Here is a 17,548-nt window from a genome sequence, read left to right on the forward strand (position 1 = left end):
TTAGAATACTTCCCCTCGGGTTCCCACTAACATAAGATTTAAAATTCTAACATCCAGCTGATAGAGCCCAGTGGTGTCTGTGAGTTGAAATTTTGTTCAGTTGAGCCTAAAGTCTCCTCTATTTTTATGAGGAAACTCTCTTACCGTCTAGTTGTTGCTCTCTAAAGAGTGTCTCTACTTCTTTTCCACCTTTATTAATGCTGCAATTTCAAGAGACGCCAAGAGGGAGGTCAGCTTCACACCGTAACATGTAGAAAATATGTCCAAATGTTCCAACTACAGACTACTGCTACTGTGAGATATGATTTGTATTTACAGTCTTAGTTTTAACATCCTTCCATAACCATATATACAAATATATAGGTATTGTATCATGACCATCTATTTTATCTGAACAAAGGAATCAGAGGTGCCGGTGTATGGTGGAGTGTCATTAATAATTCATAGAGGCAAGAGGCACTAGTTGGGAGTGTTTTGGGTAAGTTAGAACACTTGCCCTATAAGTAATAGATTGTGATTTGCAGCTAACCTCCATGTGTAGATCAGAGAGAAGCTACGTACCACATTCCACCTTTTCTCTAATTTGAAACTCAACTACCATGGGAAAGTAACATATCTTCATTTTCCTGATCAGAAATCAACCTCAGAAGCATGAGGAGGCAAAAGTCTCTCCTAATTACTTCTGGGTTTTAGCACCGCAAGCTTGATGTCTCATTCAGAGTGCACAAATTGCTGGGCTGCTCACTGCTTACAATACTGGCCTCCTAAGCATAGATGCTGTATTGTAGTGAATAAGGATAGCCACTCAACCTTCTTATCTCATTAGAAAAGACTTTACCTCTTGGATAGGACATCTCTTATTGAATATAAAGGAATACAAGAGAACAATGCTGATGTCCATCAGTTGAGTGGGTAAGTCGGCCAAGACAAGATCAGGAAATGATATCCTTCCTGCTTGGCACTCTTGCCACCTGCTTGTGAAAAGTCACTGGGTGGCATTTTACTGAAGTCAGTGCAGATGCCTTAACTCAAGCATTGACAAAATGAAACAGAACCAAAGTGGGGAGTGGGTAGAGAATTGTATGTGTAATCAATACTCTGCTAAAGCTAAAAATCTTCCTTTTAAAATTGCATTATGTACAAAGAATGAAAAAGAGAAAAAGAAAATTGTACCAGTTATCTGCCATTGAGTATATCCAGAACAAAAATCCAAGTCTCAATTTGAAAATAAATTAAATTACTTTAATAATCTGAATAGGATAGCTTTGTTTGAAGGGTGAGATAATCTGTTTTGACACCAGGGATTTGTCCTCAGTTTCTGTTTACATCATTCTTATTTCTAAAAATTCAGATAAAGGGCCACTTGCAGTCCTGATAGAAGGCCACTGACAATGAAGGGACCTTCATGCCTCAGTCTCAAGCAAGATGGCTGTGTGTTCTTACCAGCCCATTCCCAAGGAGACTTATAATGACAGATTGCCAGTCTTTGAGATGGACATTATATCATCGTCTTACATTCTCCTGGCTTTGGTTTGAAATACTAACCCTGCGCAGGAAATGGTCCAGCTTCCTCCAGGTTCTTTGTGACTTTCTAAGTGTTGACACGTGATGTACAAGGAAGACCCTGAAGCAATGAGTCTGTTGCTCAGACACTGCCGCAGAAAGTCCTAGATTCTCTTAGTTTTCTTTGGACCTTATACCATTTCATATGGCTCCCCAACTCTAAGTCCTTCTCCATAGACTGTGTTGGAAAACTGGAGGAAGAAAGATCACTAAATCTCCCCAACTCCTACGTGCTCATTGTTTACATTTTGTTCTGAATTTCAAACCCTCTGACAGCAGGGCTGGGTTTCAGCCTTCTCCCATTTCTTTCCTCACCAAGTCCACCAAATTACAGACTCCAAGGGATGCTAATGTTTGCTTTGCCTTCTCTTGGAAATTGCACATGTGAAAAGACGGACCATTTGTTGAGCTCATTTAATACGATAGTGCAACTTACACGTGAGAAGGCATGGATCAGATTAATTGTTTTGGTAGCAAACTCAGTCTCTGTGGCTTCAAGCCCTTTTTCCAGGTGAGCTTATGAGGAATATAGTCACTGTCAGTACGCTCTCTATTGCTGCACTAAAACACAGGCTAATACAACTCGGATAACATGCAACTTCTAGAGGGAAGTTAGGGAAGCCGCTTAGAGAAGGGATCTAGAGACAGAAACTGAAGCAGAGACTATGGAGAAGTGCTGCTTCCTGGCTGCCCTTCACATGAGTTGCTCAGATTGTTTTCTTATACCATTGAGGACCACTCACCCACAGCTGGCACTGCCCATAGGGAACTAGGCCTTACCATGCCAATCATTCGACGTGTAAATGACCCTAAAAAAACTTGCCCATAGGCAATCTGATGGAGAAAAAGCCTTGAGGTTTTCTGTATCAAAATGACTTTAACGAATATCAAGTTAGAAAACAGACAGAGAAAAATTAACCATCAAGCATCAAATACTCTGAGCAGAATTGAAGGTGTCTTGTCACATGACCTCTGTGCCCCAGGAAACTAGTGCTGACAGGTACCTTGCTTTGTCTCTCCTTACATTATTCCAGAGGTTCTCGAACCTGCGGCTGCTTCAGCTATTCCATCCTACAAGCATTTGGAAACCTCTGAGTTGTCATTTTTGGTTTTTATAGCTGGAGAAGGGTGTAAGGTTGGCTTCTAGTGAGTAGAGGTTGGATACGATGCTAAACATTTTACAGCTCACACAACAGTTCTTTACAATATGTGAAGAGGTCATGGCTTGAGCGTTCTGTCATATGACTCTTGGTATCTAGAAATCTTTAACATACCCTGTGGAGTAGTTAAAGGAGCGTTCGTGGGAAAGGAAAGGTGAATGTGCTAGATAGTTCTGTGTCAACTTGATTCGGGCTAAAGTCATCTGAAAGGAGGGAATCGTGATTTAAAAATGACCCCCCACAAAATTGGACTGCAGACATCCCTGTAAGGGATTTTATTAATAAGGGATTAATGGTGGAGGGCCCAGGCCATTATGAGTGGTGTTACTTCTAAGCTGCGATCCTGTGTTCTATAAGAAAGCAGGTTGCATCTGCCATGAAGAGCAAACCAGTAAGCAGCACATGGTCTCTCCATCAGTTCCTGCCTCAAGGTTCCTGTCCTGCTTGAGTTCCTGTCCAGATTTCCTTTGGTGATGAGCAGTGATGTGGTCTAAGTCTGATAAACCCTTCCTTCCCCAAGTTGCTTTGGACACAATGCTTCATCACAGGTGTGGTAATCCTAACCAGGATAGTGAATAAGTGGAGGAATATTTCAGGAATAAATTTCAATGGTACTAGAACAGGCAGGCACCTGCCTAGAATATTGAGAGGACTCTGAGGAAACCAGCCTACCCTAAAAAGAACCCATATTGGGAAATACCGAGAGTGAGTCTGACAATCTACTTTGGCAGACATCAAATACGTTAAAGAGCTGGCGTGAGTTTTGGCATTTACGAATTCATAACTGACATCTCTAAAGTAAGTAGTGAAGATGTTACAGTTGTCATGAGTATTACTTTACATAATTCAGACTGGCAATGAAAAAAATCAGGAGACATTGTCAATTTAAGTTATAATAATTGAAATATACAAGTTCAAGTTCAAATTAATAGATGATGATGATGATGATGATGATGATGATGATGATGATGATGATGAAAGAATGAATCCTTGGGCTGTTGCTCAAGGAGTTTAGTGATAAAGGGATATGAAAAAAGGAGGTTGGACCCAGAGATTGGGACTACATAGGAGTTGAGGTCCCAGGCAGGATATGAACCAAGAAGATCAATAATAAACAGTAAAGAATGACACCTGAATTAGAATTAAGAGCGAAATCACTATCCCACCCAGTAGGAAAATAGAAAGAAGCCATACTCCTTTTTATGGACATTACCCATTAGAATTCTCACCTCTTCTTTTTCCTCTCTACTTCTCAATTGAGGCCCATCTTGGAGTCCGAGCAAAATCATGTTTCTGATTCCTACAGCCATAGTCAATACATGGAAAGAACAAAAGATGTCTGAATGTTTACTCTAGGAGAATACAAAGGTATTTGGATCTAAGGAGACCTGAATACTTACAAAGACTAGAGATAAACCACAGATTAGAGACAGAGCCTAACAGTTTTGGGTCAAAAGTGTTAGCAACAAAAGATATGCCTGTTAGCTACCTTTCCATCGTAGCAACAAAATGTAAAATGATTAATTTATAAAGAGACAGGGCTTACCTTAGCTCACCAACTTAGAGATTGCACTCCAGGATATCTTGGCCTTGCTTTAGAGCTATAGAAAGGCAGCACATATAGTAGGAGTTCATAATGAAGCAAAACTTTCTTGCATCATGATCTAAGGAGGAAAGAAAAGGGAGACAAAGTCCCACAATTCCACTTAAGAACTCACCCCCCGGGGCTGGGGATTTAGCTCAGTGGTAGAGCGCTTACCTAGGAAGCGCAAGGCCCTGGGTTCGGTCCCCAGCTCCGAAAAAAAGTACCAAAAAAAAAAAAAAAGAACTCACCCCCCAATGATCTAGGGACCTTCCATTAGGCCCCACCTCTGAGAGGTCCATTAACTCTCAGGTACTATGTTAGAGTACCAAGTATTTAACATGTGGGTCTTTAGAAGACAGTCACTGTCTAAATCGTAGCAGTTTGTAAAAGAAAGATTGAATTAATAACTTTTGATATTCAAGACTAGGGTCAATTTAGGCATCTGGCTGAGCATAGCAAACAACACCAGTTGACAGAAGGCAGTCACCAGACATCATTCCTGAAGACCCAGCTCCTTCTGCCTTTCTCTAGACTCATGTAAAACCACAGGAAAGAAACAGAGTGGGAGATAGTTGACAGCTGTCTGAGAAACTGAATGATTTTATTTAATATAGACTCAGTATGATCTAGGGGAGCTATTTATAAGATTGGATTATCTCAGAATTTGATCATACAATTAAATAATTTCCCCCTGTGCTTTAGGGTTGGGCAGAAGGCCAGACATCTTAGAGACAAAAATAAAAAATATATATATTGTGTTTTTCTTCATTTGTGAAAGCTACTGAGAGAATTAAATTTGCAACCATCCTATAGAGTGCTTAGCTACATGCTAGATCTTTAGAAGGTGACTGGTAACTAAGCACATTAAATGAGTTAAGTAAGGTCTAGTTAAAAAATCAGATTTGGCAGTTAAGAAAATATTTTCACTTGTGGGCATTTTTAATGATGTATTACCTTTAGTGGACTTTTAACAGTTTTAGTTACAGAGTATGTTCAGCTGACTCATGAAGACCATTGTGCTGCAACATCCTAGCATACAAGGCTCTTATTCTACAGAGAGGCAAAAGGGAAGGAATAGAAGACCATCCTGAGATACTATCTGGTCAGTACTCAATTTTGTCATCCATTATGGCTAAGCATCCCTTAAGGAATCTTAAATCCTATTTTTGGAACTTAACTTCCAAGTAATTACCTTGGTGAGAATGGGTTTTTGCTAAGTGAAATATGGCAGATAAACAAAGAAAACATCATGTCTCCCGAAGTTGTACCCAAGGATTCTTTAGTCTAAAATGATCACGATAAAGCTGAATTCATTCTACATATCCTAAAATTGTGGTTTTTAAGTGGATTCTCACCACTTCATAGACTGGAAGGACTCTTGATTTTTCAAAAGACCCCTTGTTTCTCTCATCTCAGGTAAGGCTGTGGTTCATGGAAGCTTCCAGACATACGGACCCCTTTGTGATCCATACATATTTATACTCCACCCAAACGCAAAGTGGCTCACAGAGACATAGTGCAGTGGGATGGTAGGTACTGACTACAGAGTTCTCTCTCAAGCATTGTGCAGTCTTCCAACTTCACAGTGTGTAAAACTCTGTTCCCTGATGGCTTGGTTGTACCCTCTCCCATATGTGGCTACATGACTGTTTCTTTACTACAAACTCATTCAATGCTCCTGGGTACATCCTCATCTTCCTCCCCCTTCTCCTACTCTTCCCTCCACCCTCTTCCTCCTGTTTTTTTCTTTCCCCTCACACTTCTGCTATTACAATTCACAAGTCCTATGTTCCTTGTTCTCATGCCCCAGGGCCTCCGAGGACAAAGGTAGTAAGGCCTTTCAGATGGCCTGGCACCATTACCAGTGTGCATTACATACTATGTTCAAATAATTTGGACATTATTAGTCATTACAGAAATACAATCAAAACACAATATGATAGTTCTTCACTCATACCCATTAGGATAGATACATCCAAAATGAGGAAAACGAGCTGTTTGGTGTGGATACAAATTTGGGTCCTCTGGAAGGATATCAAGTGCTCATATCAGGTGAGGCATCTCTCCGGCCCCCAGTCTTTATAACGTCAATTTTTTTCAATATGTTTAATAGCATATGTGTTTTTTTGTAAGCACTCTTACAATGTGGCCATGGTAAGCTGACACATACCTTTGATGTGGTGTTTTGTCCTGTGGTGAACTTTGCATTGAATTCATCCTTTACCTTTGGTCGCAAATTTACTGTTTACTTATGGTAAGATATGCTGTCCCAGATACTCATCTTCCTGTCAGTCTACTAGATCTCAGCACCATTCCAACATCATTAAAGTTTTAAGTTTAAATCCTAAAAAAGATAGAAGATAGAAAGAGAGGAAGGAAGGAAGGAAGGAAGGAAGGAAGGAAGAAAGGAAGGAAGGAAGGAAGGAAGGAAGGAAAGAAGGAAGTTGTAAACAATAACAAAAGCAAGTGGTGCTGAGGATGTGGAGACCTTACTGGGTTTGGGAGTAGGGGGATAAAATGACACAAACAACATGTTGGTACCTCAAAAACTTAGCCACAGAATTCACCCAGAATTCACCCAGTCCATGTATTGGAAATCTTGGAAACAGGTCCTCAGACAAATACTCATGTGCAAATATTCACGCCAGCACCCTTCATCAGAAGCAAAACATGTGCTGGACTTTGGACATGAAGTATCTTCCAAAGAGGCTGGGCTTCCAGTGCAAGCACTATTCAGAGATCGGCTACTAGGGAAGGGATTGGGCCATGAGGTCTCGGCCTTCATTCATGATGTACTCTATTGACAGGTGTGAATTAGCAATTAGTTGGTGGATGAACTCTGAAAATAGAGCCTAGTTGCAGGAAGTCGGTGACCAGGAATGTGTCTTCAATAGGTGCATCATGGCCCTCTCCTTCCTTCTCTCTTTGTTCTCTGGCTGTTGTGAAATAATCCACTTTTCTCCACCATATTCCCTCTATTTGGTTAGTACAAAGCAAAAGAACCAACCAACCATGAACTGAGATTTTAAAATGAGGAGATCAAATGGATCCTTTTTTTTCCTTTTTAATAGTTCCTCTCAGGCATTTGACACAGTAGAAAGTCTGATTAATATATCATGTAAACATCAAAATGTTCAACAGATAAACAGGCAAAAGTTATAGTCCAGAGTTTCATGAAATATTGTTTATCCATAAAACAGGAATCAAGCACTGTAATACATGTTGCAACAATGAGGGTGAATATTATATATACTGTGCTAAGTCAAAGAAGACAGAGTTAAAAGGTCCCATATTATAAGATTCCATAATACAAAATACAAAATGTTCAGAACAAGCAAATATAGTGACAGAAAATGGTTTGCTTATAGTTGAGGGAAGAAGGAGATGGTGAATGGCTCCTCAATTGACACTGATTTTATTTTGTAGACGTAAAAATGTGGAACTAGACAGAGGAAGTGACAGCACAATCCAATATTTAGTGTGCACTAAATGTCACCTAATTTTATGGTAGGCGTATATTCCCTAACTTTTAGATTAATGCTTAAAAACATATAAAAAACCCTAAGATGAGAGTATACTGCCTATAAACGTCTTGAGAAGGGAATATTTATGTCATGAGATTTAATGTAGTTCACACAAGCTAGTGAAGTGCCTAACAGAATAAATCTGGAGAACAAATGACCAGCTGGACGTGTTTCCAGGACTCTGTAAAGCATTCCGAAGTGGGAGAATTCCAATTCTGTCCTGTGCCAAAGCCCAGCTCTTCTTCCCCTCATCGGGTAATGGCTCCTAGTGGATGCGCAACCCCTGCAGGCCAGAAAATCTTTTTCTCATGTCCCAGTTCTTGGGGTTCTAATAAGAAATATATTCACTCCCTTCACCTCATCTACTCTAAGCTGCACATTTTGCTCTCCTGGTTGAATAACATCTAACTGAAATCCCCCATTTTGTAGTGTGTGGCATCAGAATCCTTCTTACAAAACTTCTCATTTTTACTGAGAGCATTCTAGCTCCTTGCTAACTCTTTAAAACGCAGGATGGCAACTAGACAAAAGAGAAATAACTCCGGGGTACAACATGGCAGGATCATTCAAACAGCGAGACAAGGTAGAACTCCCTAAGATGAGATGAATCTTATTCCCAGGCCCTGACTCTAGGATGAATTTAGTTTTCAACTTGTTAGTTTGATCCGAAAGTCCCTGTAGTGAGACTCTTGCTTTCCTGATTGCCCCAACTGATGGCAGATAAAATAATTTCAGGAGCCCTTTGAGCTTTAAATATTTTATGATAGCTATGGCATCCTTCCCAAACACAGCAAGAGGAGATGAACAGCTCCAGTGGAGTTTGTGTATCAGTGAGGCTGTGTTTTCAGAATAAAAGGACAGGCTTAGCAATATCTCCCATAATAGCTAATCTTGGTTGTTAAATTGAATACAATCTCTTTTTTAAGGTTGAAAATAGGTTCTTTTATACAATATCATGGTTTCCCCTCTCTCATCTTCTCCTACACATGCCCTATCTGACCACCTATTCACTTCCACATCTTCTTTCTCTCTCTTCTTAGAAAACAAATAGGAAAAAAAAAACACTAGACGCACATACATGAAGAGATGCACATGCACACAGGCATACACACACACACACACACACACACACACACACACACACACACACACACATACAAAAACTCATAAAAACACAAAATTGGAAAACAATGTATAACCAAAAGACTGGTAAGGTAAGATTAATAAAAATAACTACAGACAAAACATTATGAGATGAAAACATTTCCAAAAATGCCATTGAGTTTCCGTTGGTCATTTATTGCTGGACCTGGGGTCTGCCCTTATGTGTGGTTTGTATATCCAATGAGACTGTTGAAGATGCTATTGTTTTTCTTTGTGGGCAGTTGTCAGTTGGAGATAACTTCTTAATTAGGGATAACTACTTGTGCCTGGTTTCCCTCTCAGTGATTGGATCCCACTGGCTGGAAAATGTCTAGACCCTGAGAGTGCTGCCACTGCCTCTGTGAGTTCCTATGTGTGTCAGTCTGGCTATATGTAGAAGGTTTTGTTTCCTTGGTGTCCTCCGTCCCCTCTGGTTCTAACAATCTTTCTGCTTTTTCTTCAGCAGAGCTCTCTGAGCCTCAGGGTAGGAGTTTGATAGAGGCATCTCATTTAGAAAGGATATTTCAAGTTCTCTTATTCTCTGCACATTGTCTAGTTGTGGGTCGAGTTGATGTCCATCCACAGCAGGTGGAACCTTCTTTGATGAGGGCTGACAGAGGAGGAACTGAACCATGGAAAAGCAGAAAGTCACCAGGTGTCACTATCTTGCCACCTTTCTTTAGTAGAACTATAGTATTAGGTTTTCCCATAGGTCCATGACCTATATACTCTCAGGTTCTTGGTCACCTAAACAGTATCAGACATGGGTTCTATCTCATGGAGTGGGGTTTAAATCCAATTGGATCATGGTTGGCTACTCCAACAACTTTAATGTCACTATTTTACCAACAGATCATGTAGTCCAGTCATCATTTTAGATGGGATGGGTGGTAATTGGATTGGTGTTTTCCGTTCTCCTTTGATAGTATGCAGAGTACCTTCCAGTACCATGGATAGTGGTCAGTAGGGTGAAGGCTTTAAATAGGCACTGGCTCACCTTCTCTGCATTCAATGATGTATGTAGGAATAATTAGGATTTGCTACCATTTTGTAGAGAGCAACCAATGTCCTTGGCAATAGCCTAAGTTATTTGACAGTTTTCATGACTCCTTTGGTCACCAACTCAATTAGATGTAACCCATTCCCAGAAAGCAGGTTTCATTTGGTGGTAAGAGATATTTAGTTGAACTATCTGTCTCCCCATTTATTTGGTTCTTTAATTTGTACATATATATTAAGAAGCTTCTACTATAGTAGGTTCCCATATGACCTCTCAGATGGCCCTTAATTTTAGCTATTCCTCTATGCAGTCCTCTTACACTCTCTTCCCTCCCAATTTATTTTAATCCTTCCATTCCAGTCACTCCCCAGCCCTATCTCCCCATAACTACATATTTCATTTTCCCTTCCTGAGGAAATACTTTTCTCTCCATACTTCTCTATACTCCATACTCTGTGATGATACAGTACATACACATGAAAGCCTTAAACTCTAACATCCACATATGCTGAGATACATGTGATATTTGTCTTTTGGGGTCTGGCTTATCTTACTCAGGGCGATAATTTTATGGCTTCATCCATTTACCTTCAAATTTCATTTTCAACAGCTGAATAGTTTTTCCATTGTGTAAAGGTACCACATATTCAGTATCCATTAAGCTGTTAATGGATATCTAGGATGTTTCCAATTTCTGGCTATTATGATTAGAGCAACAATGAGTATGGATGATAAAATGTCTCTGTAGTCTTTTGGGTATATGCCCAAGAGTATAACAGCTAGATCTTGAGGTAGATCTATTCCCAGTTTCTCGAGGAACCACCACATTGATTCCCATACACTTCTACCAGCAATAGATGAGCATTTCCCTTACTCCATATCCCCAGCTATCGGTGAAGGTGCAGTTTCAATTGCAGTAGAGACTCAAGCACATGGGAGATGCCAGTGTCATGGGGTGACTACCAAGAACAGAGACAGCTGTAGAGTAGAGCCAGTCTAAGGCTTCAAGACAAGCTGAGTGTTCTGCAGGTGGCAGAGCCAGAGAACTGGTACTGCTTGAGCTTGTGTAGACCACACAAGTTGAGTTGTAAGTGAGTCTCAGACATCAAGCAAAGCTGTTGAATTTTGGCTTTACCTTGATTGTGACTATGCCTTGATTTTCCCCTCTTAGAGTAAGAACGTATGCTACTTTAAAAAAGTTTCATTTTACAGAGCTCGGGGTGGTTGTCATTGTTGTTCTTATGGGGTTGCTAGCCCCTTCAGCTCTTTCAATCCTTTCTCTAATTCCTCTAACGGGGACCCTGTTCTCAGTTCAATAGTTTGCTGCTAGCATTCACCTCTATATTGGCATGCTCTGGCTGTGCCTCTCAGGAGACAGCTATATCAGGCTTCTATCAGCATGCACTTCTTAGCTTCTTCAATATCTAGTTTTGGTGGATATATATATATATATATATATATATATATATATATATTATAATCATGTGGAGCAGGCTCTAAATGGCCATTCCCTTAGTCTCTACTCCAAACTTTGCCTCCATCTCCCCTCCTATGAATATTGTTGTTCCCCCTTTTAAGAAGACTGAAGCATCCCCACTTCGGTTGTCCTTCTTCTTGAGCTTCATGTGGTCTGTGGATTGTATCTTGGGTAATTCGAGCTTTGGGGCAAATATTCACTTATCAGTGAGTGTTTTCTGTGATTGGATTGCCTCATTTAGGATGACGTTTTCTAGTTCAATCCATTTGCCTATGAATTTCAAAAAGTCATTGTTTTCGATAGCTGAATAGTACTCCATTGTGTAGATGTACCACATTTTCTGTATCTATTCCTCTGTTGAAGGACGTCTGGGCTCTTTCCAGCTTCTGGCTCTTATAAGGCTGCTATGAACAGAGTGGAACATGTGGGTTTTTTTTTTTTTGTATGTTGGAGCATCATTTGGGCCTATGCCCAGGAGAGGTATAGCTGGGTCCTCAGGTAGTGGAATGTGCAATTTTCTGAGGAACCTCCAGACTGATTTCCAGAGTGGTTGCACCAGTTTGCAATCCCACCAACAATGGAGTAGTGTTCCTCTTTCTCCACATCCTCACCAACACCTGCTGTCACCTGAGTTTTTGATCTTGGCCATTCTGACTGGTGTGAGGTGGAATCTCAGGGTTGTTTTGATTTGCATTTCCCTGATGTCTAAGGATGTTGAACATTTCTTTAGGTGTTTCTCAATCATTCAGTATTCCTCAGTTGAGAATGTTTTGTTTAGCTCTGTACCCCATTTTTAATAGGATTATTTGGCTCTCTGGAATTTAACTTCTTGAGTTTTTTTTTTTTTATATTTGGATACTAGCCCTCTATTAGATGTACGATTGGTAAAGATCTTTTCCCATTCTGTTGGTTGCAGTTTTGTCCTAATGACAGTGTTCTTTGCTTTACAGAAGCTTTGCAGTTTTATGAGATCCCATTTGTCGATTCTTGATCTTAGAGCATAAGCCATTGGTGTTTTGTTCAGGAAATTTTCCCCAGTGCCCGTGTGTTCGAGACTCTTCCCAACTTTTTCTTCTATTAGTTTGACTGTATCTGGTTTGATGTGGAGGTCCTTGATCCACTTAGACTTAAGCTTTGTATAGGGCGATAAGAATGAATCGATTTGCATTCTTCTACATGCTGACCTCCAGTTGAACCAGCACCATTTGCTGAAAATGCTATCTTTTTTCCATTGGATGGTTTTAGCTCCTTTGTCAAAGATCAAGTGACCATACATGAGTGGGTTCATTTCTGGGTCTTCAATCTATTCCACTGATCTACCTGCCTTAGAGCATAAGCCATTGGTGTTCTGTTCAGGAAAATTTCCCCAGTGCCCAGGTAGTTGAGGCTCTTTCCCACTTTCCTTCTATTAGTTTTAATGTATCTGGTTTTATGTGGGGGTCCTTGATATGCATAACAACTTCTGCAGATCTTCTTGTCAAAGAGCTTCCATACACACAAGTGAACTCCGTAATTTATTCACATTGAAATGGCAGCTTTTCCTACTGATAGCTCTGCCAAGGCCTCTCCAACCTGAAAATGCATTTCCTTTTCACAGTTCTTGTTTCCTAATAGAGAACAGTGTTCATTGTGTTCCCTGCTCACTGCTGGCATTTCCCTCCTGATCACAGCTGTGTGACCTCAGGGTCATCACTAGCATCGTGCAACCTTCACAGCACACCATCTCAGATCAGGTGGCCAGGCCTCTGAAATAGGCTGCGACTTTGTGAATCGCTGGGCAGGCCACAGCTCAGCCTCTTGATGTTACTATTTCTAACTTGAGTCTCAGCAGAAAAAAAAAAGCTGCAGAACAAATGCATTTCCACTGTAACACAAATCAGGATTAAGAGGCAGCTGCCCTCTTCGCCACCTTTTACTGGGTGAGAAAAAAAGAATTCACAAAAATGCATAGTCCACATGTTCAGAGCTGATAAATGGTGAGGCCTATGTCTCAGGCCCAAGGTTCTGAATATCACTGCTAATACCAACTTGGCACAGTAGCCAGCCAAATGGCTTTGCTGATGTGAAGAATTATCAACAAGGGAGCCTTTGATTGATAGCTTCACTTTGTTTGAGGTATTCCCAAAGGGTTAGAATTCCTAGCCATAATGGGGATACTTGGCAACTGTGCTTATTTCTGTAAGTTGACAAGTTGAAGTCTCTTAAGTTAAAAGGCAACAATTTGGCATAATTGTTTAAAATTTCTTCAAATTCTTTCTATCCCACTGACATTTGAGACAAAGGAAGTTTACTTAATGGCCCACCATTTTCCTAAAGTCTTCCAATATGTGTATAGAATCATGGCTTCCACTGCAGTCCCTTGGGAATTTCTAGTCACACTGTTAGGTCAGTCTGGGTGGCTATTATTGGTCGCTACAATAACCCTGTACAGTAGTAGCTTATTTTACACCAGTAGCATGCTACAATACAGAATGAGTACCTCTACTCCGTCGTATAGCTAACCCACCTAGCATTAGTGGGCTTAACTGTCTTATATGCTGAAAAGCAAAGGATCACATTGATACATTTAAGGAACAGTTAAAATTATTGCCAAAACACTTTCATTGGCCAGAATCAAGTCATGGGAACATAGAGTTTCAAGAGAGGCTGAAAATATGGAGAAAGGCGGAGATATTTATAACCAGGAGCAGGCTTTGTTGCAATTCTTCATATTCCAAGCCCAGAAAATTAGAAAACACAGGAGAGAATAAGAAGAAAAAAGATTTCACAGCTTTCTCTCTTTTTGAAGGCATAGCTCACCGTGTTCCTAGTCTAGTTCTGTACTTTTGGGCTCCACTGTTCCTTCTGCCTCAGCCCTCTGATTAGCAGAGTTTCAGAGAATGTATCGAGAAAAAATAATGACTCTTAATCAATGTAAAAGTGGTTTAAATTTTCTGAGGATGTTATATGATTCCTCAGTTTCTCTTCAAGTTGCTATGGTAAAATATGCAGACAAGAACAATCCAAGGGAGGGGGTGTTTATTTGGACTAAGGTGAGGAATAGTTTCAGGCAGCAAAAGCTCTGAGAAAGATCCATTTTCCTGATCAGAGGACCAAGAAAATTTATGTGCAAGAATGCAAAGTGTGGGAGGATGACAGTTTTCCATCCCTTTCCTCTTACAAAGCCCATAGATGCACTACTGCAGTGATGGTGGTCTTGTTAGAGGCCCGAAAACCCCAAAGAGGAAGTCTGTCTCTCAGAAGTAAAATCAGAAAGCCAGGTTATACAAGGATTCTGAGTGGAATCCTCCTCCTTGTGTATTTTTCTGCTCAGTCATGATAAACTGTACTATAAGAGTAGAACAGAAAATAAAGATAAAATGTGAAGAGAGAAGTTAGACAAGCCATGAGAAAGGGGTCACCAAATTCTATTTATGGACAACAAAGGTCCAAGATCATTCCCACACAGCATTTACATAAATATAAAATATGAAATACTCATAGAGAAGAATAAATCTTCAAGTTGTTAATGATATAAACTATTATCCCAACACCCATCTAGTTGGTGCACATAGACCTAAAGAACATAGTTAGACTTTGAATCAGAATTAACATTACTCAAAATAAAAAAGAGTAATGAAAATATGGACAGTTCTCAAGGGAGACGATAGTAATCAGATAGCATACTGTGATGATCCAGATGTCGAGATTACCAGATAAAGACAGAAGAGTTGCTTTGCTACTACAACTACCCCCATGAGGTCAAGATGAGCATTGTGGACTGAATGCAAAGGTAGATATTCTCAGCAGAAAAACAAACTTTTTTTTAAGTAGAAAGTTTGGAATTCAAATTATAATATCAACCCCTAAAATGGACTCATCACCAAATCAGAAATGACAGAAGGAAAAGTCAATAAACTTAAAAGACAAATGACTAGAAACTTCTAATCCGAAGAGTAGATCAAATATTTGTTAAAAATGTAAGAGCCTTACAGACCATGGTGCAATCATAAATTTCAATTTTCATTTCATTTGAGCTCCTGAAAAAGAGACTTGTGCAGAAAATATTTATAGATTTAATATCCAAAATATTCCTAAATTAGTGCATACATGTACCATGCACACACACACACACACACACACACACACACACACACACACGTGCACATGCATACTCACATACACATTAAGTGAAATCATAATGAGGTACAGGCATATTGGTACCTCCCGATAATTCCAGTGCTAGATAGGTAGGTACAGTAGGATCAGGAGCTCAAGGGCATTCTCAGCTACATGGTGAATTCCACGGCAACCTGAGACCTTGCATTAAAATGTAAAAGAACAAGATGATATACAGATGATATCATCATTCAAAGATTCCATATTTACAAATGTGCCTGCCTACTCTTGACAATTTATTTTTCAATATTCATGTTACTTACTTGGTCAATCATGGACTTGTGCAGAACAGTGAAGAATCTGAGTCCCCAACATACATACTTCCAATAATAGTGGACAAGGTAATGCATGACCTTTGTCTTCTGGATCCCAGCAGAAATGGTCAGTGGACAACACAAGATAGCACAAGAAACTTTGCTTGTAAAGGTCAACTGAACATGGATGGCTTGAACCCCATCTCTGGCATCTGTTAGCAATGTCATCTCAGTCAAATCATGTAATAATCCTGAGTATCACTTTCTCTTTTGTATAAGAAAACAGACAGTGAAGTACTACTCAGCTATTAAAAACAATGACTTCATGAAATTCACAGACAAATGGATGGAACTAGAAAATATCATCCTGAGTGAGGTGACAAAAGAACACACATGGTATGCACTCACTGATAATTGGATATTAGCCCAAAAGCTCAGAATACACATGATGCAACTCATAGAAGCTTAAGAAGGAAGACCAAAATGTAGATGCCTCAGTCCCACCTAGAAGGTGGAACAAAATATTCATAGGTGGTAATGCAGGGACAAAAAATGGAGCACAGATTGAAAAAAAGGTCATCCAGAGACTGCCCCACCTGGGGATCCATCCCATCTGTAGACATCAAATTCAGACCCTATTGCTGATGCCATGAGTGTTTGCTGACAGGAGCCTGGTATGGCTATCCCTTGAGTGGCTCTGCCAGCATCTGACCAACACAGATGCAGATACTCACAGCCAACCATAGAACTGAGCCTGGGGACCCCAATAGAAGAATTAGGGGAAGGACGGAACGAGCTAACAAGGATTGCAACTCCATAGGAAGAGCAATATATCGACTAACTGGGCCACCCAGAACTCCCATGGAGGGACCCATGGCTCCAGTTGCATATGTAGCAGGGGGTGGCCTTATTTGGCTTGATACCCCAGTATAGAGGAATGCTAGGGTGGTATGGTGGGAGCATGTGGGTGGTTGGAGGAGCACCCTCATAGAGGCAAAGGTGAGGAGAGATGGGCTAGAGAGTTGAAGAGGGGAAAGCATAAAGGGAGACAACATTTGAAATGTCAATAAATAAAGTAACAAAAAAAAGAGAAAAGAAATGGAAAAGAAAGAAATAAAACAGACTCTACCAGGATGAGTCATTTACAGAATTTAAGATTGTTATCTAATGAGGCATAGATTTTCATCTACAGTATTGATTACTTTTCTTATTGCTGTGACTACATTTCTGATGAGAGGTAGGATTTTTTTGGCTTTGAGGCTACTTTACAGTTTGGTGAGATGCATTTCATTATGGGAGGGAAGGTATGGCAGGCTAGAGGAAAAGACTGGTCACATGGACAGTGAGTCTGTGGTTGGGAGATAGAAAATGAACAGGAAGTGGGGTTGGCTATAAAACCTCAAGGCCCACCTCTGTTGACCCACTTCTTTCAGTGAGGCTCCATCTTCTAAAGGTCCTGTCTACAACCTTCCAAAATAGCTCCATTGATTAGGGACCAAGTTTTAAACGCACAAATTTATGTGGGACATCTTATATTCAAGCCATAACATGGACATAATTCCTCTAAAAATAACGATGTTATGTTTTCTAACTCAGTGTTTGCTGTGATTTTATAGAACATAAAAAATGTGATTTTATTGTGTTATTCAGCCATAAAAATGAATGAAAAAAATGTTAACAACAT

The sequence above is a fragment of the Rattus norvegicus genome, chromosome 15 (assembly GCF_036323735.1).
Source record: "Rattus norvegicus strain BN/NHsdMcwi chromosome 15, GRCr8, whole genome shotgun sequence".
NCBI lineage: Eukaryota > Metazoa > Chordata > Mammalia > Rodentia > Muridae > Rattus > Rattus norvegicus.